Source organism: Oncorhynchus nerka, linkage group LG17 (genome assembly GCF_034236695.1).
Source record: "Oncorhynchus nerka isolate Pitt River linkage group LG17, Oner_Uvic_2.0, whole genome shotgun sequence".
Lineage (NCBI taxonomy): Eukaryota > Metazoa > Chordata > Actinopteri > Salmoniformes > Salmonidae > Oncorhynchus > Oncorhynchus nerka.
The window spans coordinates 33,615,875-33,640,098 of NC_088412.1; the positions used below are offsets into that span (position 1 = coordinate 33,615,875).

At 44.0% G+C, this 24,224-nt stretch overlaps 1 long non-coding RNA gene across 1 annotated transcript in view; it reads right to left on the reverse strand.

Moving 5' to 3' along the window:
• The window catches only part of LOC115145122 (uncharacterized), a 66,414-nt gene that overhangs the window by 11,550 nt on the left and 30,640 nt on the right, over window positions 1-24,224 (reverse strand). Inside the window, exon 2 of the long non-coding RNA XR_003865914.2 lies at window positions 7,946-8,075. This is a non-coding gene — a long non-coding RNA (uncharacterized LOC115145122). The remainder of the gene's footprint in view (window positions 1-7,945; window positions 8,076-24,224) is intronic.

Sequence of the window (24,224 nt, forward strand, 5' to 3'; positions counted from 1 at the left end):
TCATTTATTTGGCTTCATGCTGTCCGATGCCAACATTTTTAGACACAGTAAACATACCGGTCTTCCCTCGTCTCCCACCGTAGTCACAGTGATGCCAAGCGCTACATACGCTTCATCATATCTCCTCGTCTCCCACCGTAGTCACAGTGATGCCAAGCGCTTCATCATATCTCCTCGTCTCCCACCGTAGTCACAGTGAAGCCAAGCTCTACATACGCTTCCTCATATCTCCTCGTCTCCCACCGTAGTCACAGTGAAGCCAGGCGCTACATACGCTTCCTCATATCTCCTCATCTCCCACCGTAGTCACAGTGAAGCCAAGCGCTACATACGCTTCCTCATATCTCCTCGTCTCCCACCGTAGTCACAGAGATGCCAAGCGCTACATACGCTTCCTCATATCTCCTCGTCTCCCACCGTAGTCACAGTGATGCCAAGCGCTACATATGCTTCGTCATATTTCCTCGTCTCCCACCGTAGTCACAGTGAAGCCAGGCGCTACATACGCTTCCTCATATCTCCTCGTCTCCCACCGTAGTCACAGTGATGCCAAGCGCTACATATGCTTCGTCATATTTCCTCGTCTCCCACCATAGTCACAGAGATGCCAAGCGCTACATACGCTTCGTCATATCTCCTCGTCTCCCACCGTAGACACAGTGATGCCAAGCGCTTCGTCATATCTCCTCGTCTCCCACCGTAGTCACAGTGAAGCCAGGCGCTACATACGCTTCCTCATATCTCCTCGTCTCCCACCGTAGTCACAGTGATGCCAAGCGCTACATATGCTTCGTCATATTTCCTCGTCTCCCACCGTAGTCACAGTGAAGCCAAGCGCTTCCTCATATCTCCTCGTCTCCCACCGTAGTCACAGTGAAGCCAGGCTCTACATACGCTTCCTCATATCTCCTCGTCTCCCACCGTAGTCACAGTGAAACCAAGCGCTACATACGCTTCCTCATATTTCCTCGTCTCCCACCGTAGTCACAGTGATGCCAAGCGCTACATACGCTTCCTCATATCTCCTCGTCTCCCACCGTAGTCACAGTGATGCCAAGCGCTACATATTCTTCGTCATATTTCCTCGTCTCCCACCGTAGTCACAGTGATGCCAAGCGCTACATACACTTCCTCATATCTCCTCGTCTCCCACCGAAGTCACAGTGAAGCCAAGCGCTACATACGCTTCCTCATATCTCCTCGTCTCCCACCGAAGTCACAGTGAAGCCAGGCGCTACATACGCTTCCTCATATCTCCTCGTCTCCCACCGAAGTCACAGTGAAACCAAGCGCTACATACGCTTCCTCATATTTCCTCGTCTCCCACCGTAGTCACAGTGATGCCAAGCGCTTCGTCATATCTCCTCGTCTCCCACCGTAGTCACAGTGATGCCAAGCGCTTCCTCATATCTCCTCGTCTCCCACCGTAGTCACAGTGAAACCAAGCGCTACATACGCTTCCTCATATTTCCTCGTCTCCCACCGTAGTCACAGTGAAGCCAAGCGCTTCCTCATATCTCCTCGTCTCCCACCGTAGTCACAGTGAAGCCAGGCGCTACATACGCTTCCTCATATCTCCTCGTCTCCCACCGTAGTCACAGTGAAACCAAGCGCTACATATGCTTCCTCATATTTCCTCGTCTCCCACCGTAGTCACAGTGATGCCAAGCGCTTCGTCATATCTCCTCGTCTCCCACCGTAGTCACAGTGATGCCAAGCGCTTCCTCATATCTCCTCGTCTCCCACCGTAGTCACAGTGAAACCAAGCGCTACATACGCTTCCTCATATTTCCTCGTCTCCCACCGTAGTCACAGTGATGCCAAGCGCTTCGTCATATCTCCTCGTCTCCCACCGTAGACACAGTGATGCCAAGCGCTTCGTCATATCTCCTCGTCTCCCACCGTAGACACAGTGATGCCAAGCGCTTCATCATATCTCCTCGTCTCCCACCGTAGACACAGTGATGCCAAGCGCTTCATCATATCTCCTCGTCTCCCACCGTAGTCACAGTGATGCCAAGCGCTTCATCATATCTCCTCGTCTCCCACCGTAGACACAGTGATGCCAAGCGCTTCATCATATCTCCTCGTCTCTCACCGTAGTCACAGTGAAGCCAAGCGCTACATACGCTTCGTCATATTTCCTCATCTTAGCTTTCAGGAGACTTACGTTTGTCTCATTATCTCTGTCTCTCTCCGCCTTTCTTTTCATCCCTGTTAAATATTTTTCCATGGTGTCTCTTAAGGGTTTGTTATCTGCACGTCATATCTCCTACTCTGTGCTGCTCTACTCCCTGCGGCAAAAAAAGCATGTTCCCCGGGGTCACACGCGCCCCCCCTGGCATCGCTCCGAGCCCCCCCAGGGGGGCGCGCCCCACTATTTGAGAAGTACTGCACTAACACAACATTAAACAAAACTATAAACACACGTACAGTACAACAATTACATATTACATTGAAAACACAAACATCTTGACTAAAATCAGCTGTCCAGAAGAGAATTACACTCTTCTATGATATATATATATCGATCAAGTGTTTAAACTCCACTAACAAAACTAGATCATCACATTTTAAAATGTTCAGGAGAGAATTCCAGGACCACGTAACTAATATTTCTACCATGACCTGTTCTAATTTTTGGTACTGTCAGAAGCAAATCAGAATGGGACCGTAATTGATATTTATTTACTGACCTGACTAAAAAAGAACAGAGATAATTTTACCCAATATGGGTAAATATAAATAGCGTTGTAGAGATCACAATGATGTGTGATCGTTTCTGATTTGTAATGAACCTGAGGGCTGCATGATACACTGAATCAAGTGCTCTCAGGGTAGGCCTGCATATATATAACATCAGTAAAATCTAAAACCGACAGTAATGTACATCGTACCAGCTCCTTCCTGGCCTCAAAAGAAAAACAAGCCTTATGCTGGTAACAAAAACCTATTCTCAGCTTGAGCTTCCTTATCAAGTTCTCTACATGCACAGTGAAGCTCAGCTTATCATCAACCCACACAACCAAATATGTGTACACTTTAACTTGCTCTATAGTATGTCCAGCCAATGGAGCAATTACATGATTTGTAACATGCCTGGCATTCGAAAATACCATGCATTTTATTTTACCCGAGTTTAGAATCAGCTTTAAATCATACAGATTCTGTTGTATGATGTTAAATGCTCTTTGGGCATTTTCAAAAGCTAAAGATAAACTACTACCACTTGAATAAAGAACAGTATCATCTGCATAAAAATGAATAAGATATTGTAAAGGTAAGGTATGGCTAAAGACAAGTGTTTGTGTGTTAAGTGTTTGTGTGTGTGTGTGTGTGCGCTGATGACTTTGGTCTGGAATAGCCTTGTTGATTAGTGGCACTGTGTTGAGTGTTGTTGAGGCTCATACACTGATTGCACAGCCGGGCATGTCAGCCAGGCAGGCTGTTAGGCTGTTCGCTCGGTAAATATGGCTGAATAGTCAGGGCGACGTGACCTAACCTGCTCCACCAAAACACCCAACGGCTGCAGGCAGGGCATTCCGGTTAATCCTGGTAGAACAACACGCCCCTACAAGATACACACCCAGGAGGTGTACATTTCTCAAGCTGCACACGTCATCACTGCCCTTCTAACACACACACATAGGCGCAGGTGGCAGACATGTACACGCGCTCATCAACCCGACTCGGAGAGGAAGAGTTCGACATTCTTCATTTAATAGCCCTTCGAGAGATATATTTATTCTACATTTTTTCTATCCTTGCACACTAAGAGCACTCTATCCCTTCAACACGCTACTGCATTCAGTTCAAAAGTTCAACCCCAAAGTGCTGGGAGTGAAGGAGAGGGCACTTTGAAAAGACCTACATGGACACAGTTATCGTCATGCTGTGTTGTCGTCTTAGGTCTCTTTTTATGCAGTGTTGTGGTGTCTCTCTTGGCGTGGTCTGTGTTGAGCCATATATTGCACCTGATAAACACAATACTCAAGAATATCGCTTTCAGAGAAACATAGACAAGAGAGAGGAAAAACAAGAAAGAGAGAATGAGTGAGAAAGAGAGAAAGGGAAAGAGAGTGCAAGGAAGAAAGAGCAGAATTAATTGAATGAAGCTTTAATCTGCCCAGCTTCCCAGGCCTATAAAGCTGTCCATTTTTAGATTACAAGATAACCAGACCAAGGATTCAAGATGGAGTTTTTTATGTGAGAGAAGTTCCCTAAGTGAACAATGCAGCCCCAAAGTGTGGCACAGCTTTATGAGAATACTCTGAATAGCAGGGCTGTTTGAGAATACTCTGACTAGCAGGGCTTTATGAGAATACTCTGAATATCAGGGCTTTATGAGAATACTCTGAATAGCAGGGCTTTATGAGAATACTCTGAAATGCAGGGCTTTATGAGAATACTCTGAATAGCAGGGCTTTATGAGAATACTCTGAATAGCAGGGCTTTAAGAGAATGCTCTGAATAGCAGGGCTTTATGAGAATACTCTGAATAGCAGGGCTTTATGAGAATACTCTGAATAGCAGGGCTTTATGAGAGTACTCTGAATAGCAGGGCTTTATGATAATACTCTGAATAGCAGGGCTTTATGAGAATACTCTGAATAGCAGGGCTTTCAGAAAAGGTAGGTTATCTACTTTTGGTAAGGGGCTGCACACACGTATGCACACAAACACAACTACACACACAGCAACCAGTATCAACACAGAGCAAATGGTTCAATCCTCCTCTGCTTGACTCAGGTATGACACAGTAATATCCAGGTACAGACCCCCTTCTGCCCCTCAGACATGGCCTCTTCACACCTGTCAAAGTTTATACCAATTAATCAGCCTCACACCATCAGCCCTGCTCTCTATCTATGGTGGCTGGGAGACTGACCTTGTTATACGTTGGTCTTTTAAAAACTAACATCGAGCGCTTCAATTTACCCACACAACTAGAGGTCAGCTCATTGAGCATAAACACAAACCAACCTGGGAGGAAACACATTACTTACTCATCTAAACACAGAGAGAGAGAGAGAGAGAGAGAGAGGGAGAGAGAGAGGGAGAGAGAGAGAGGGAGAGGAGAGAGAGAGAGAGAGAGAGAGAGAGAGAGGAGAGAGAGAGAGAGAGAGAGAGAGAGAGAGAGAGAGGGAGAGGGAGAGAGAGAGAGAGACAGAGAGAGAGAGAGACAGAGAGAGAGAGAGAGAGAGAGAGAGAGAGAGAGAGAGAGAGAGAGGAGAGAGGGAGAGAGAGAGAGAGAGAGAGAGAGAGGGGGAGAGAGAGGGGAGAGAGAGAGAGAGAGAGAGAGAGAGACACACATTGGCCTACGCGTTCAAATGAAACAAACAAACAAACCAATTCATTCATCTCCCCATCCACCAACAAGACAAAAACAGTCCTTTAATTCCTTCAGCTTCAGTCATCCCACTCCGGCCTCCCATGACATTTGAATTGAATTTCCCTGTTACTAATATATATATATTCATTCCCCCTGGATCTCACCTACTAAAGAGGAGGATAAACAGATCATCCAGGCAAAACACCCACACCATCAACAACCGTATAATGAAGTTTAGAATGATTTGGTTTTATTAGTTGATATGAGTTACGATATGCCATGTATTTGTATTTATTTGATTTTATATTCAGGCTGAATCAGCCCACTAAACGTTGATCTAGGATCCGGAGTCCCACTTTGTTATTTTGCTGAGTGCTTCCTGACGAATAGACGGACCTTCGTTTAGCCCCCGGATTAATAAGAGTCTTGTCAGACTCCTCAGGGAGAGTGGTTACTATAGCAATGGAAGAAAAATATGACTTCATATGAGACGAGCAATGCCACTGCAACCTTCAAACCAAAACCAATATCCTCTCTACGCTTCTCAGAAGGGAGTTGTGCGTGTATGTGTGTGTGTGTGTGTGTGTATGTGTGTGTGTGTGTGCGCACAGATAGACTAAATTGATAGGTCTACTTGGAATTATCTCCCTGTTGCGGTCAATTTAGTTTCCCTTTTTACTTCCCCACTCCTTGACCTTGAGATGGACAAGATAGCGGTAATGAAATCACTGATGTGTCCTCTTCAAGTCATCCATCCCAGTCATATGCTACCCTTCTACCTCCCTCTGGGCTAATCTAGTGAAAAATCTGTAAATATAAATAAATAAATATATATACACATATAAAAATAAAAATATATATATATATATACACACGCACACACATATATAAATGGTGTGTATAGACAGTATGGACAGTATATGAATAGAAAAGGTGTGTACAGCAGTAGTTATATAGGGGTGTGTGTGTGTGTGTGTGTGTGTGTGCACACTTTGATGTTCAGTTATGAGAGTAATATAATTCCTGCTCTATTCAATAAAGAATGTGTGCAAAAAACGAAACGCCAGTGTGTGCATGTTACAATGGGAATCACATACCGCACTGATTCATTTGATGAGATGTTGAGATGATGACTTCCGCAACATATTTACGAAATAATTATGTCGGCCTATATGATGCTCACTCTAGTGAAAAAACAACAACAACTTGACAATGGTGACTATGTGTTCTGTGCAAGAAGACATTTCTGCCAGCCCAAAGTCACGCAATGTTCCCAGCCTGCCTCCGAAGGCCCCGACCCCCAAAACACAGTTTAAAACACGTCACACTCCTTTAGTGCGTCTGACAGAGTCAGAGAGATTGACAGACAGGAACAAACAGAGCCGCGGAGACCTATTATAAAATGTGCCATGACTTAGGAAGACGAGTAATTCTGACCCAGCAACTGAAGTATCATTACTACGTGTCATTTTGTACAACATGTAGGTCCTACTTCAGCACATAAATCTGTCTCTGTCTAGGTCAATGTACCCTTTGTCTCCAGTGTGAGTGAGTGTGTGTGTTCTTCAGTGTGGCACAGTGTGAGTGTGAGTGTGTGTGTGTTCTTCAGTGTGGCACAGTGTGAGATAATATGAGTGTATGCAGGCAGGTACTCAAGCCTATGTACTTAGAAACCTGAGCACTGGCAGTGGATAGATTTGACATTGTGTTCTTCCACGCTGAGAAAAAGAACACGACTCTAAAGTGTCTGAAATAAGAAGAAAAAACGAATGATAAAATGCCTCTCTCCCTCCTTGCTTTGGCATTGTTTGGTGCCAGCAGAACACAGAGACCTAGAATGCAGATAACCAGACGGGGGGTTCGATTTTTCAACAACCTGAAGTAAACATTATAATACATAACTCTTTGTGAGTGTAAAATCAAGACAATTCCAAATAAAGTGTGAAGGTACTGTCAAAGGTATTACAAGCAGATGGGAGTGCAATATACATCATGGAATATGTCATTCACAGGTACAGTGTGTGTACCTCCAAACAACAACTGCCCCTGAAGAGGAGGAAGACAAGATACAGAGATACAGGGACAATGGGCCACTCTGACACTGATGCGAGAGACTCATTCAGAAGGCTGTGGCTCTGACGCAATTTACCGGAGGTGACTTCAGGCAATGTCATTTCCCACAAGGGTGTGTGTAAAAGGGGGCAGGAGAAAAGGGAGAATAATTGTCTTAAGTCTGTGGAGATACGTACTATATCGGTGTCACAGGAGGCTGCTGAGGGGAGGACGGCTCATAATAATGGCCCGAACGATGCAAATGGAATGACATCAAACACCTAGAAACCATGTGTTTGATGTATTTGGTACCGTTCCACGAATTCAGCTCCAGCCATTACCACATTCTGTACATTGTGAACAGAAACTCACTACTATAAAATACAACAGTAATGTGTTCTGGAGGATGCTGTGGAGGCGTATGAGGTGTGTTAGTGAGGGATTGGGTTCCACAGTCACCTCCGAACAAAGAATGCCTGTCTGATGTAATCCTAGACTGTGAGGGCGACCGCCGACACCGATGGCGTTGTTGAGTTGTGGGTCGTTGTGCAACTGACTGACCTGATGTACTCCATCGCTGGCTGTGTAGACAGAGGTGAACTGTATGAGGTGGTCTCGGGCATGGTCTCAAACACCCCCTCCACTGCTGTATGGGCCCTCTCCATAGTCAGCTCCTCAGGATTACCACACCCTAGGGAGGGAGGGAGAGGGAGAGAGAGTTTACACTCTCATGCAGAATTCTAGTCATCAAGCATCTCTCTCAGAGACGGACAGAAAGAGAACACATTTTCTAGTTTCTAATGAATGAACTAGATTACCGCAGTAAAGCCAGGAGAAGGAGTACAAGAGGCCTTTTATTTACCACAGAGAACCTCATGTTTATTTATTTTTACATAACCTTTATTTAATGAGGCAAGTCAGTTAAGAACAAATTCTTATTTACAATGACGGCCTACGCCAGCCAGGCCCTAACCCGGACGACGCTGGGCCAATTGTGCGTCGCCCTATGGGACTCCCAATCACGGCCGGTTGTGATACAGCCTGGAATCGAACCAGGGTCTGTAGTGATGACTCTCGCACTGAGATGCAGTGCCTTAGACTGCTGCGGTACTCAGGAGCCCCCTGTGGCTCCACAGGAGCCCCCTGTGGTGGGCAGGGGTAGGTAATGTTGACACCTGTGTCTCTCTCCCTGCTAAGGAATTTTACATGAACATTTTAGTCATTTAGCAGACGCTCGTATCCAGAGCGACTTACAGGAGCAATTAGGGTTAAGTACCTTGCTCAACAGATTTTTCACCTAGTTGGCTTGGGGATGCGAACCAGTAATCCTTCAGTTACTGGCCCAACGCTCTTAAGCGCTAGGCTACCTGCCGCCCTATGGAATGTGGTTGCCATTGGTTAATGAGAAGACAGAAAATACATATAAAAGCAAACATGAAACCAAATGAGGTAGACAGCCACGCTCTACTCTGAGAGACAAACACCTGGGATGAATACTGCTACATACTGCAGACGACAGCATCAGGTCTACTGCCAAACAGCACAATTACATAAGATCATCTGGGTTTTTCTTCTCCTAATGGAACAGTTATATACAGTGCATTTGGAAAGTATTCAGACCCCTTGACTTTTTTCCACATTTTGTTACATAACAACCTTTGGTCTAAAGCAGATTCAAGTATTTTGTCTCCCTCATCGCCAGTTAAAAAACAACAACAACAAAACGTTTTTTCTTCGTCATTATGGGGTATTGTGTTTAGGTTGTTGAGATTTGTTTTAATTGATATACATTTAGAATAAAGGTGTAACGTAACAACATTTTGAAAAAGTCAAGGGGTCTGAATACTTCCCAAATGCACCGTATGTAGACTACTAGCCTAGAGGTCAGAGTTCAGCCCAACAAAGCCTCCATATCAATTGAATACTTTTCTACTACTGTCCCGCAGTTCAGGGTTTCCTCCCTAATAGGAAGACAACTACTGACCAACAGATTAACACTGTGAATTGACTTCCTGTGAGCTCAGAGGAGAGAGCAAACCAATATAAACCCAGTAAACCCAATGTACAGAACAAGATAATTGGCTAAAAACAGTACATTGCAGTGATCTGGAGAAGACCAGTCCAAGCCATTCTGTTGTTTTTCCTTAATGCAGATTGAACAACTTTCGAGGGTTAAGTGAGCTGCCTGTTTTCTTGCTAGATAAGATTGTCCAGACAGCTAGACTCTGACTGGGTTTTCCATCAAACCATGAAACAAAAGCAAAGCACTTCATTTAACCTTACATAACTACATTTAAGAACCCCCTCCCTCTTTGGGGGAAAGCACATAAGTACATTGTGTGTGTGTGTGTGTGTGTGTGTGTGTGTGTGTGTGTGTGTGTGTGTGTGTGTCCTTTTATGTGCAAGTGTGTCTACAGGCAAAAATCTCCATTCGCCATTAAATATTCATAAAACTTCTTCCAGAAGAAATCTCTTTGGTTCAAGCTTGCCAAACAAAACTGAACGGGAGTTTATGCCCATGTATGAATAAACCGACTTGAACATTGGGATGATTTTGCCCATAATGCCCTCTGAAGTCTGTAGGATCTGTAATTTAAGTCAACAGCGCAGGCCAGTTGTATTTTGGTCCGATCTATTTCGGAGAGTGGGATGTGTCCACATGCACTCCAACATCAACACAGAGAGATAATATACACAAAGTGACCTGACTCACTGCCAGGACTGTCAGGATTTCATCTGTATTATATAATGGTTATTGTTAGGTCCTTCTCCTCCAAATAGAGCTGAAATCATATTTAGCCCTAGCGGGTGTGTTGATAGCAGTTGCTCGCTATTGGAATGTAAAGCGTCTCGCTCTGTGGCTCTCACTTCCCCGTCAGGCGGCTGGGTTAGCTCATAGGAAAACAGCCCTGCTCTCCTATCAGATGGACAGCAGTGTGAAGAGAAAGAGGGTCAGATGTGGGCTTTATCTTTCCAAAACAAGAACATGCATGTAAGACGGCTTGCACAGGGGAGGATTCTTGCAAAACTACTTAAAAAGTGTGAGTGAGAGTGTGTGTGTGTGTGTGTGTGTGTGTGTGTGTGTGTGTGTGTGTGAGAGTGTGTGTGTGTGTGTGTGTGTGTGTGTGTGTGTGTGTGTGTGTGTGTGTGTGTGTGTTTGTAAGTCGCTCTGGATAAGAGCGTCTGCTAAATGACTTAAATGTAAATGTAAATGTGTGTGTGTGTGTGCGTGCGTGCGAGCAAGCGAGTATAAACTCCCCCCAACGTATGCTAACCAGCTACATTGACGGTTAGAACGCCTGACTCACAGTTCAGATAAACTCACACTGACAACCCTAGGGGATGCATCATAGCCATGTCATTCTGCTATAGTGAGGGTGTCAGCATGTATATCGTGAGGGTACTGTGATGGGGGTTGAGGGAGGATGTAGAGCTTGAGAGGGAGAGGGAGGAGGGAGCGTGTGTGGAGCGTGAGAGGGCTGGTTGACTGGTTGCCAAAGCACACATTGCTGCAGGTCTGGAGCTGACTGCTGGCTCTGCCAGGACAGGACACAGTCTGTGGTTGAGATGTTGATCATGCCACTGCCACGGAGCCCACGCCACGGCACCAAGCAGCCCAACCCGGCCCAGGTGCTGCTTCTCTGACAACAGCTAGATGGAATGAAATGTCCGTGGCAGAACGCTATGCTGTCTTCCTCTCAGGTAACTCTGGGACAGATCTACCCCAGAACTAAGCACTAACATTAGTGTGTGTGTGTTTTGTTACAATTCTGTGTTACTTATGCATGCGTAATCATGCATATGAAAGTGTATTTTTTATTAATGTTTTTTTTGTGTTACCAAATCTTTATTAATTTAGTTGGCACTACACAAACTCAAAGCATTGATCACCATGATCATGCCACAGAGCCAGAAAGAAACAATAAATGTAGCAGGTAAAGAAAATAAGAAAATAAGTGAGCCTCCACCCCCAACCTCCCACCCCATTCCCCCAACATGTCTCCATCCAACCTCCCACCCCATTCCCCCAACATGTCTCCATCCAACCTCCCACCCCATTCCCCCAACATGTCTCCATCCAACCTCCCACCCCATTCCCCCAACATGTCTCCATCCAACCTCCCACCCCATTCCCCCAACATGTCTCCATCCAACCTCCCACCCCATTCCCCCAACATGTCTCCATCCAACCTCCCACCCCATTCCCCCAACATGTCTCCATCCAACCTCCCACCCCATTCCCCCAACATGTCTTCATCCAACCTCCCACCCCATTCCCCCAACATGTCTCCATCCAACCTCCCACCCCATTCCCCTAACATCTATTTATCCATCCATCCATCCATCCATCCATCCATCCATCCATCCATCCATCCATCCATCCATCCATCCATCCATCCATCCATCCATCCATCCATCCATCCATCCATCCATCCATCCATCCATCCATCCATCCATCCATCCACCCACCTCCCACTCCATTCCCCCAACACGTCTCCATCCAACCACCCACCCCATCCCCCAACATGTCTCCATCCAACCACCCACCCCATCCCCACAACATGTCTCCATCCAACCACCCACCCCATCCCCACAACATGTCTCCATCCAACCTCCCACCCCACCCCATCCCCACAACATGTCTCCTCCCTTTCATCTACACTGATTGAAGTGGATTTAACAAGAGACATCAATAAGGGATCATAGATTTCACCTAGATTCACCTGGTTAATCTATGTCATGGAAAGAGCATTTTCAAATGACTAAACAACTGTTAATTTAGAACCACTCAGTGTACAAAATGTGATGTTCTCAAACCATTACTGTCCACGATACCGGTAAGGGTACGGATTACACATTTGGACCATTTGGGGGGGGTGCAAAAGTCCGCCCTCCAGATCGCAAGGCATTTTGAAATATTGGAACATCGGCATGCCATTTTGATTCCTAGTAAAACATGTATATACTGTATACAGTATATATTTTGTTTGTACATTTGGGCTTTATAGATTGTAAAAAATAATAAAAAACACATACAAATAAACAGAGTCAAGTATATTTGTCCAGGCCTCAATTGTTTCTTGACTGGTACCATTCATTCTGACTGTCGATAATTATAAAGTTATACCTTCTAATAGTAACTGTATCCACTGGCGAATTGGGAGAGAGTGAGGTGATTGCCATCTAAGAGCCAACATATTTTTCGTGGCAGTGCTGCCTGCCAGCAGTAATGGTCTCTGATGAATTTTGTAACTCTTTCCCAGAATCGTTTAACTGCAGGGCACGCCCACGTCACATGAAGAAAAAGTTCCTACCTGATTTAGGGAACACAGTGAACAGTTGGTAGTTGGGGCCAATTTCATCCTAAAACGTTTCCTTGGTGTAAACACAATCTTTTCCACTTAAAAGGTTGTTCAAATTCTCTTAGATCTGTGGGCCATACTTTTATAATGGCTAGCTCAGAATATGAGCTTTCCCAAAGTGTAAAAATATATATACACTGCTCAAAAAAATAAAGGGAACACTAAAATAACACATCCTAGATCTGAATGAATGAAATATTCTTATTAAATACTTTTTTCTTTACATAGTTGAATATGCTGACAACAAAATCACACAAAAATTATCAATGGATATCAAATTTATCAACCCATGGTGGTCTGGATTTGGAGTCACACTCAAAATTAAAGTGTAAAACCACACTACAGGCTGATCCAACTTTGATGTAATGTCCTTAAAACAAGTCAAAATGAGCCTCCCCGTGCCTGTATGACCTCCCTACAACGCCTGGGCATGCTCCTGATGAGGTGGCGGATGGTCTCCTGAGGGATCTCCTCCCAGACCTGGACTAAAGCATCCGCCAACTCCTGGACAGTCTGTGGTGCAACGTGGCGTTGGTGGATGGAGCGAGACATAATGTCCCAGATGTGCTCAATTGGAGGCAGGTCTGGGGAACGGGCGGGCCAGTCCATAGCATCGATGCCTTCCTCTTGCAGGAACTGCTGACACACTCCAGCCACATGAGGTCTAGCACTGTCTTGCATTAGGAGGAACCCAGGGCCAACCGCACCAGGATATGGTCTCACAAGGGGTCTGAGGATCTCATCTCGGTACCTAATGGCAGTCAGGCTACCTCTGGCGAGCACATGGAGGGCTGTGCGGCCCCCCAAAGAAATGCCACCCCACACCATGACTGACCCACTGCCAAACCGGTCATGCTGGAGGATGTTGCAGGCAGCAGAACGTTCTCCACGGCGTCTCCAGACTGTCACGTCTGTCACATGTGCTCAGTGTGAACCTGCTTTCATCTGTGAAGAGCACAGGGCGCCAATGGTGAATTTGCCAATCTTGGTGTTCTCTGGCAAATGCCAAACGTCCTGCACGTTGTTGGGCTGTAAGCACAACCCCCACCTGTGGACGTCGGGCCCTCATACCACCCTCATGGAGTCTGTTTCTGACCGTTTGAGCAGACACATGCACATTTGTGGCCTGCTGGAGGTCATTTTGCAGGGCTCTGGCAGTGCTCCTCCTGCTCCTCCTTGCACAAAGGCGGAGGTAGCGGTCATGCTGCTGGGTTGTTGCCCTCCTACGGCCTCCACATCTCCTGATGTACTGGCCTGTCTCCTGGTAGCGCCTCCATGCTCGGGACACTACGCTGACAGACACAGCAAACCTTCTTGCCACAGCTCGCATTGATGTTCCATCCTGGATGAGCTGCACTACCTGAGCCACTTGTGTGGGTTGTAGACTCCGTCTCATGCTACCACTTGAGTGAAAGCACTGCCAGCATTCAAAAGTGACCAAAACATCAGCCAGGAAGCATAGGAACTGAGGAGTGGTCTGGTCACCACCTGCAGAACCACTCCTTTATTGGGGGTGTCTTGCTAATTGCCTATAATTTCCACCTGTTGTCTATTCCATTTGCACAACAGCATGTGAAATCTATTGTCAATCAGTGTTGCTTCCTAAGTGGACAGTTTGATTTCACAGAAGTGTGATTGACTTGGAGTTACATTCGGTTGTTTAAGTGTTCCCTTTATTTTTTTGAGCAGTGTATTATAGAGATCAGTCCTTCAGGAACCCAGATTATTTATTTATAAATCCCATCATTGGATAGTAGTTGGTAGATTGATAGTTTTGTTTCCCAAGGGACTCCATAGGCCAGAATAGCTGGCTTAAGTTGTAAATCTAGAAAAAGAGGAGTTGCCTGGTAATGTGTACGTATCTTTCAAATCTGTGAATCAAAGGTCTGTGAGAGCCAGAAATATTGCTTGTTTGTAGGTGACCAAATACTTATTTTCCACCATAATTTGCAAATAATTCATTAAAAATCCTACAATGTGATTTTCTGGATTTTTTTCTCCTTAATTTTGTCTGTCATAGTTGAAGTGTACCTATGATGAAAATTACAGGCCTCTCTCATCTTTTTAAGTGGGAGAACTTGCACAATTGGTGGCTGACTAAATACTTTTTTGCCCCACTGTAAGTATTCCCACCCCGAAGTCAATAGATGTTAGAATCACCTTTGGCAGTGATTACAGCTGTGAGTCTTTCTTGGTAGGCCTCTAAGAGCTTTGCAAAAATGGATTTTACAATATTTGCCCATCATTATTTTTAGAATTCTGTAAGCTCTGTCAAATTGGTTGTTGATCACTGCTAGACAGCCATTTTCAAGTCTTGTCATAGATTTTCAAGCCGATTTAAGCCAAAACTGTAACTAGACCACTCAGAAACATTTAATATCATCTTGGTAAGCAACTTCAGTGTAAATTTGGCCTTGTGTTTTAGGTTACTTTCCTGCTGAAAGGTGAATTTGTCTCCCAGTGTCTGTTGGAAAGCCTCTAGGATTTTTCCTGTGATTAGCTCTATTGCGTATATTTTTATCATAAAAAAACAACAACTCTCTAATCCTTGCTGATGATAAGCATACCCATAACATGATGCAGTCACCACCATGCTTGAAAATATGAAGAGTGGTACTCAAAGTATGCCTCTGTGGATGAGATCAAAGCATGGACGTATCAAAGTATGCCACTGTGGATGAGATCAAAGCATATCCACAGGTGTGTGTGTTTTGTTGAGGTGCCCACGTTTCCATGGAGCTCCTGTCTGTACATCCCCAGAGATGAGAAAACAAACGCAAAATAGGTAAGGACATGAGATGTCGTTTTCCATCGTGAGGACAGACTGTACAGCACAGAGCGTGATGTGCTGTGTTGGATTTGCCACAAACATAACACTTTGTATTCAGGACATAAAGGTTTTTCCAGTTTTTGCAGTTTTACTATAGTGCCTTTAAGCAAACATGATACATTTTTTTCAATATTTTTTATTCCGTACTGGGTTTCTTCTTTTCAGTCTTCTTCTTTTCATTCTTCTTTTCACACTTCTTTTCACTCTGTCATTCACTCTGTATTATGGAGTAACTACAATGTTGTGAGTTAGGAAGGACACCTGTATCTTTGTAGTGACTGGGTGTATTGATACACCATGAAAAGTGTAATTAATAACTTCACCATGCTCAAAGATATATTCAATGTCTGCTTTTTAAATTTTTTACTCATCTACCAATAGGTTCCCTTATTTGCGTGGCATTGGTGGTTGAATCTTTGTTTGAAATTCACTGCTTGACTGAGGGACCTTACAGATAATTGTATGTGTGGGGTACAGAGATGAGGTAGTCGTTCAAAAATCATGTTAAACACTGTTATTGCACACAGACCAGAGAGTCCATGCAACTGATTATATGACTTGTTAAGCACATTTTTACTCCTGAACTTATTTAGGCTTGCCTTAACAAAAGGTTTGAATACTTATTGACTAAAGACATTACAGCTTTTCATTTTTAATTCATTTGTAAAAATGTTTAAAAACATAATTCCACTTTAACATTATGGGGTATTGTGTGTAGGCCAGTGACACACAATCTCAAATGAATCCATTTTAAAATCAGGCTGTAACACAGCAAAATGTGGAGAAAAGAAATCAAGGGGTGTGAATACTTTGATGGCCATTTTAAATATTCCTAAATACATAAAATGGGAAACAATTGGGATTTGTGCATGAATGTGTCTCTGCTCCTATTACTACAAATGCATAGTGTTGTATATGGTTTATGACTGTTTGTCCCTGCAATAGCCCTGTGCCTGTAATGGCCTCGCGAGTGCAGGTACAACGTACAGTAACAGGTTTCTGTGGTACAACAGAAATAGAGAGCTAATAGAGAGCTTTTAGGCCCATTTACCAGATCCATTATCAATTCACAACTAATGTGATGTTGCCCCTGACCTCTAGTATCACAATGACCCTGCTACTCAGAGAGAGAGAGAAGAGGAGAGGAGAGAGAAAAAGAGGGAGGGAGAGTGCGAGTGAGATAATGTAATAGTTTGTGTTAAGTAGATCAGTGAGAACATGCACAGGCAGTGTGACAGGAAGTGACCGATGTAGACTTTCTGGAACATTCTTAATGAGGTCTAATAGAGCAGTAGGAACCTGGGAGGCGATGCTGAGTACCTGGGTAGGCAGGGGGAACTCAGCGAGATGTGCATAATAGGTGACGTGCAGAGGTGCATCTAACCTACCAGCTAACCACCAATTAGTGTGCCAGAAATAGAGGAGCAGGAGAGACAAAGAAGTAGAAATAACCAATAAAATAATCTGCCCTGTTGCTACACGCTGACTGGAAGCTTTAAAGGCATAGATACATACGCACACACAGTCTCTCAGCTCTAACTAGTGAATTATGGGCATAAACTGTCCTTCTGGAAAGAATGTGAGGAAGAACAAAAGACATTCCGGTCTATAACTTATTACTCATTACCAGCACCCAGCTCTTCTTTCAGGATCCACTCCACTAGAGAATATTGAATTAGAGTACACAGTTTGTGAGCCTCCCATCGCAGTACTAGAGGCATCACTACAGACCCGGGCTGTATCACGACTGGCCGTGATCGGCGCACAATTGGCCCAGTGTCGTTTGGGTTTAGCGGAGGGTTTGGCCTGGGGTGCTTTACTTGACTCAGCACTCTCTAGCGACTCCTTGTGGCGGGCCGGGCGCCTGCAGGCTGACCTTGGTCGTCAGTTGAACAGTGTTTCCTCCGACACATTGGTGCGGCTGGCTTCGGGGTTAAGAAGTGCGGTTTGGCGGGTCATGTTTTCGAAGGACACATGACTCGACCTTCGCTTCCTGAGCCCATTGGGGAGTTGCAGCGATGAGACAAGATCAAAAAGGTGGTAAACAAAAAAGAAAAAAAAGGAGTACACCGCTTGTCTCTTTAATAACCTCCCAAACACTGCCCCAGAGATCCAACCAAAGAATAGAAGACTAATCGTTCCAGATGTCTCCCTGGAATGTGGAGAACAGACAGTGGAACCAACTATAAATAACTTGGGCTCGTTTTGTAACCTGAACGAAATTCTATTTTGGTGTGAGAAAAGAGGAGAGGAGGTGCTTTTGCTTCTTCAAAGGAAGAGAAACCGAAACACAGATTCCTGGGGATATGGAACCCTGGAGATGAACCGTCAGAGCTTATATAAGTCTTTCCACTTAATCCCCTGTGGAATGCTGGCTGGGTACTGGGAGCTCCGGCCTGGCTCCTGCATCCCATTCCTGTCTTCAGGAATCCCACTGACAGAGTGTGCAGGAGGAAGAGTATACAGCATAGGAGTAGGGCAATACAATATGAGTAGGTGAGGGGTAAGGAAGTGGGCTTCTTCTAACACGTCATGAATATTAGTTCTCTCTGTAAAGCTAGGTGTTAGTCATGTCCCAGGAAACAACCTAGCATCCGGTCTACCCTGTCATCCCCATGGTAACAAGGTAATGTATGGTCCAGTGGACAGCATCTCTTCATCAGCCAGACGCTATGTGTTGCTGCTCTACAGTCAGACCTGCTGAGACACAGAGGGATAGTAGTGGTGGGGTCTGAGGTCAGAATATAGAGTCAACTTAGCCAGTACACTGTGGTCACTCGAATTCAGGGTTGGTCGGGGCTGTACGTGGGGCTGTTGGGTGGAGTGAGCAATGGCCAATGAGAGAAGAAGCCCGGTGAAGGAGTACATTAAGTATGGAGAGAGCAGTTCAAATGATACACGGTCAGATACGATGTCAAATTTTTAAAAATTAAATCAATGTTTATTTGTCGTGTATACAGATTAGCAGATGTTAAAGCAGGTGCAGAGAAATGCTTTCGCTCATAGCTCCAGCAGTGCAGTAAACGCCTAACAGTACAACAATACAACACTAACACTAAGAGCTATTTTTCTAAACCATTGGAAAATTGTTATGAACTGAAATAATGTTCATACATTATATTCTTTTGATTTAGAGTGTGATTTATTTATTTTTATATAGGAGAATAGCAGTTATGAATTGGGATATTGTTACACTTGCATGTTTTGACAGGAATATTGTGACAGAGTTTTAGAATATCATGAATCCCAGTATTACCTCTATATTTACTAACCTTTATAAGCCTTTAGATGGTTTGGGCAAACATTAAGTTATTATTTTACACATTTTCTTTTTGGATTATTGTACTTGCGCAACTGCTCATTTGATGAAAATGTATTGGCACAGGAAACCCATGACACATAGCTAGCCCAATGACCCTGTCTCACACACTTCTTCAGGGGTCAGAGTTCGGACGTAAGCTCTGAACGAACAAAACGGCCCATCAGTCCAGTTATAATGGCCTGACTGGTCTTAATGATTTCCCGAAGACAAAGAATTCCTGATGTTGGAATGGCCAGATTCCGGTTTTACACCCTAATCCTCTTCACTGTGATCTGAGGCACTTGACAGAGAACACAAGACCAGCTAAAGAGGCCAAGATCAGATCTCTCTCTCTCTCATCCTTCCAATAATTCCTGCACTCAGTGTTATGCAAGTCAGCTATGCAGGGCTGGATCTTATTCATAAAAAAATGGGCCAAAATTGTGGATCTATGAGTGTATTCGCTGTGTTTGAGATAGAGATAGATACTGGCTGGCTAGTCCTCCTTTCCTTAGGTATTTTGGACATAGTCAAATCTGAGGCTGAGAGCTGTGAATGAGCTCATCCCTGTAGTCTACAATGTTTCCACAGGCCTCTGTCTGTACTGCTGAATCTCTCAGACTGACCGAGTCAGACTACAGATGTGGCCCGAGAGACTGGTCTACACACTCTCTATACTCTCACAGCACCCTACGCTTCTCACCTCTTTCTGAGTGTCCAACGTGCGCATCAAAGTATGCCACTGTGGATGAGATCAAAGCATGGACGTATCAAAGTATGCCGCTGTGGATGAGATCAAAGCATGGACGTATCAAAGTATGCCACTGTGGATGAGATCAAAGCATGGACGTATCAAAGTATGTCGCTGTGGATGAGATCAAAGCATATCCACAGGTGTGTGTGTTTTGTTGAGGTGCCCACGTTTCCATGGTTTGTCAGAGCTCCTGTCTGTACATCCCCAGAGATGAGAAAACAAACGCAAAATAGGTAAGGACATGAGATGTCGTTTTCCATCGTGAGGACAGACTGTACAGCACAGAGCTTTGTGTTTATAGATAAGCATGTAGGTCAGTGATCATCATCCTCAGATGTCCTGCACTCTCTAAAAAGCCATGAGGAGATCAAGCAGCAGGCAGGAGCAGGGGACAAGCCCATTCCGAGGTTTATGTGTGTGTGTGTGTGTGTGTGTGTGTGTGTGTGTGTGTGTGTGTGTGTGTGTGATTTAGGGAGTGAGAGTTATGAAGGGGAGAATGAGTGTAGATCTAAGCAGAAATAAAGGTCATTCAATCAGAATGGGCCTGCAAGTAGGCCACTGTGTGTGATGACTGTGGAGACAGTGGCTGTTAATCACAGGGTAATGATTCGCTCAATTTGCCACAGGCAGCTGTAATTTAACTGTCTGACTGCAAGGGTCTGGAAGTAATCAGGCCACTACCTTAGTTAATCTGTGGCGCCTCCTCACACGCACGCACTGGCTGTCAATGTTGACACTTAAGGACTGTTTTTGATTCTAACACCTGATCATACACAGGCAAAACAAGAAAATACCAATATTCTGTCATTCAACAAGGTACTAAAGAACAAACTTGACACCACTTCATAGACAAATACAGAATATCTGCTGCACAGAATGAGAACAATCTCTCTCACTCTCACAGTCTCTCTCACTCTCACAGTCTCTCTCACTCTCACTCACTCACTCACTAGCCTGCATCAAACATCTCCTCCCCTGTCTCACACACACACAAACATTTGATGTTATCTTCAGCATCAGCTTTACTGCAATGCCCGCAGCTTTAGAGTGAGGGATGCCTTTACCCAGTGAACGCAACTCATACACTACAGTCAGAGGTGTGCTCTTTGATCTGGTTTCCCTGTCACCTTCCCGTCATCTCTCCTTAGCAGGGGAAGCCCAACAACTTCCCATGCTGTCCTTCATCTCTACAATTATAGTGGTGTGTGTTCACATGTGTGGTTATGCCTATATGTGTGTGTCTGAATGAGTGTGTATCATAAAAGCAGTGGTTATATATTTCTGATGAAGACACAAAGTACTACAGTTCTGCAACAGTATTTTGCTTGAAATATAAAACAAAGTAAGAGCGGCGGTTGTGTACTTTTTGACACTAAATGGATCCTTGTTTAATAATGTAATCCCCATCAGAAACCTTCAGGAGATAGTGAAGCACCATTATTTTAGCTGCATGGATAACTGGGTCTGTTAACCCTCTCCCTGTCTCATACATTTACCATAAATTACACAACTACAGCCCCACACACACACACACGCCTTACTATACTTGTCAGGACTTTTTGGGGACCAACAACTGATTCCCATTGAAAAAACTACTTTTCCTAACCCCTAAACCTAACCCCCAAATAGAAATGTATTTGAAACCACATCTGAAAGAAAATGTATTTAAATATTTTATTTTTTTATTTCACCTTTATTTAACCAGGTAGACAAGTTGAGAACAAGTTCTCATTTACAATTGCGACCTGGCCAAGATAAGGTAAAGCAGTTCGACACATACAACGACACAGAGTTACACGTGGAGTAAAACAAACATACAGTCAATAATACAGTAGAAAAATGAGTCTATATACGATGTGAGCAAATGACATGAGATAGGGGAGGTAAAGGCAATAAAAAAGGCCATGGCGGCAAAGTAAATACAATATACTGTAGCAAGTAAAACACTGGAATGGTTGATTTGTGTGCAAAGTAGAGATAGAAATAATGGGGTGCAAAGGAGCAAAAATAAATAGATAAATACAGTAGGGTATAATTTATAATTATAAATTATAACAGTATAATTTAATTGAGGGTTGATATAAATTATAATAATAAAACATATTTGGTAGCCACCCAACCACCCATAGTTCAGCTATTTTACAGTAATCTCCATCTTTTACATTTTTTTATTTCACCTTTATTTAACAAGGTAGGCTAGTTGAGGACAAGTTCTCATTTACAACTGCGACCTGGCCAAGATAAGGCAAAGCAGTGCGACAAAAACAACGACACAGAGTTACACAAATAAACAAACGTACAGTCAATAACACAATAGAAAATCTGTATACAGTGTGCGCAAATGAAGTAAGGAGGTAAGGCAATATATAGGCCAATAGTGGCGTGATTACAATTGATCAATTAACGCTGGAGTGATAGGTGTGCAGATGAGGATGTGAAGTATAAATACTGGTATAAATAGTGGTGTGCAAAAGAGCAGAAAATAAATCAATTAAATATGGGGATGAGGTAGGTAGTTGGATGGGCTATTTACAGATGGGCTGTGTACAGCTGTAGCGATCGGTAAGCTGCTTTGACAGCTGATGCTTAAAGTTAGTGAGGGAGATATAGGGAGTTTACTCTAGGGAGTTTTTCCTAGCCACCGTGCTTCTACACCTGCATTGCTTGCTGTTTGGGGTTTTAGGCTGGGTTTCTGTACAGCACTTTGAGATACCAGCTGATGTACGAAGGGCTATATAAATACATTTGATTTGATTTGATAAGTCTCCAACTTCAGTAATTTTTACAATTTGTTCCAGTCATTGGCAGCAGAGAACTGGAAGGAAAGGCGGTGTTGTGTTGGCTTTGGGGATGACCAGTGAAATATAGCTGCTGGAGCAAGTGCTACGGGTGGGTGTTGTTATAGTGACCAGTGAGCTGAGATAAGGCGGACCTTTACCTAGCAAAGACTTATAGATGACCTGAAGCCAGTGGGTCTGGCAACGAATATGTAGCGAGGACCAGCCAACGAGAGCATACAGGTCGCAGTGGTGGGTAGTATATGGGGCTTTTGTGACATAACGGATGGCACTGTGATAGACTGCATCCAATTTGCTGAATAGAGTGTTGGAGGCTATTTTGTAAATGACATCGCCGAAGTCAAGGTTCGGCAGGATAGTCAGTTTTACGAGGGTATGTTTAGCAGCATGAGTGAAGGAAGCTTTGTTGCGAAATAGGAAGCCGATTCTAGATTTAATTTTGGGTTGGAGATCTCTGCCATATCAAATCATATGACACTCATTGTAACTTGTGGTCATCTTGGTTTATATATGTATCCAATCTTCTTACCGTTTACTCTACCCCTTTCCCTCCCAAAGTTCCCTACAAGGCTATTGGCCTGGCTACATTCCTCTTCCTGATTGTAATTGGCACCCTTCTCCTAGCAGGATCCATATAGGTTGTATTTTCCTACTAGCACGGACTTTGCAGATAACTACTTTGAGGGAAAATGAACTTGCTACGACTGTGTTATGTGGTTGTCTCACCCAGCTATCTTAAGATAAAAGCACAAACTCCAAGTCGCGCTGGATAAGAGCGTCTGTTAAATGACTCAAATGTAAATGTAGTGGAATAACATGGAAATCGGGTCTAGACTTTAGTTTCCTTATCCATTATTATCATCATAAAATATACCACATAAAAGATATAAGGAGTCTTTTTTTTAACTATGTAGAATTGCAGGAAATGAGCTTCAAAACAACAACAAATTAGATGCCAAAGAGCTCAATGTTCATGTCATCTGACCAAAGCACCGGTGGTTCCTATCCAAATGCTGTTTAGTAAAGTCCTGGCATTTACATTTGCTGGGTAACATGAAAATAGCTCTCTTTGGCCACGCACACCAGTGGAGCGTTTGTTGTCGAAATGAGAACGCATGAGCAGAAAATAACCCCATGCCTACTGTAACATCTAGTGGTGGATCTTTGATGTTTTGGGGGTATTTTACTCCCACTGGTCCTGGGGCCCTTGTTAAGGTCAATGTCATCATACACTTTACCCAGTATCAGGACATTTTAGCCAAAAACCTGGTTACCTCTGCCAGGAAGCTGAAATTTGCCTGCAAGTGGATCTTCCAGCAAGACAATAAAGCCAACCACAAATCCAAATATACAAAGGCTACAAAATCAATATTATTCAATAGCCACCTCAGTCTCCGGACCAAATATTTTGAGCATACAATATAGCTCAGTATTTTAATCATTTATTTTAGCTCATCTTTATCAACGGTGTCAATAATTTCAGACCCCACTGTATGTGTGTATCTACATGGATGCACAAGTGAGTTTGTGTCGTGTGTTTTCAACACCCTTCAATTCCAAGCAGCTTACTCTTGAGTGAACGAAAGGGCATCACAGATCCTATATTTAACTTCATTCCTCAGACAAAGTAACCATATAGCTCCTCATATCTTCTTAATCTGTCCAGCTACTGGAGTTCACACAATGTGAGCACCGTTTACCGGTGGCATGTGACTGATTTGGCCCTACATTGTGTCTGTCTTCTTATATGTTTTCCTCTTGACAGTTCAGTATGGGTCCGTTTTCCCTCAACTG